Raw genomic sequence first — 542 nt, 5'->3', positions numbered from 1 at the left:
TCTACATCCCTATTCCTTATTGTACCTCTCCCTACTCATTCACTTCCATCCCCTCAGAGTAACCTCTCCTTTTGCCCCCCACTTGCCCCATGATGCCTTCTTGTCCCCCTTTGCTCTTCCTGCCATGTCAGTCCCCTGCTCCCCACATGCTCCTTCCTACTCACTTGTCCCCCATCACTCTTCTACCTCCATATTCCCCTACCTCTGACTACTCCCCTCTAGACTCACAGGCTTTTTCCTCCTCCCACCACATTTTCACCTTCTCTGTCTCCTGCCCTCTTATAGACATCCCACTTATGCCCTCATTGAGGGTCAGGAAGGAGGGAGCAGGTTAGCACTGTGTCCCTGAGTAAAAGAAGGTACAAAGCTAGCTGCATGTGCCAATTATAAGGCTTAATGAGTTGTAGGGTTGGGCCACCTGTGATGAGTTAAGTACTAGCCCCCTACACCCCCAGACTATAAGTGGGACCTACTCCAGGTTTAAAGGGAATGATAGGGAGAAACTCTCTATCAGCTTCAAACCTTGACTGCATAAGGCTGTG

The sequence above is a fragment of the Chelonia mydas genome, chromosome 3 (genome assembly GCF_015237465.2).
Source record: "Chelonia mydas isolate rCheMyd1 chromosome 3, rCheMyd1.pri.v2, whole genome shotgun sequence".
Classification (NCBI taxonomy): Eukaryota; Metazoa; Chordata; order Testudines; family Cheloniidae; genus Chelonia; species Chelonia mydas.
The sequence above is the reverse complement of the archived record's forward strand: the minus strand, read 5'-3'. Positions refer to the sequence as shown.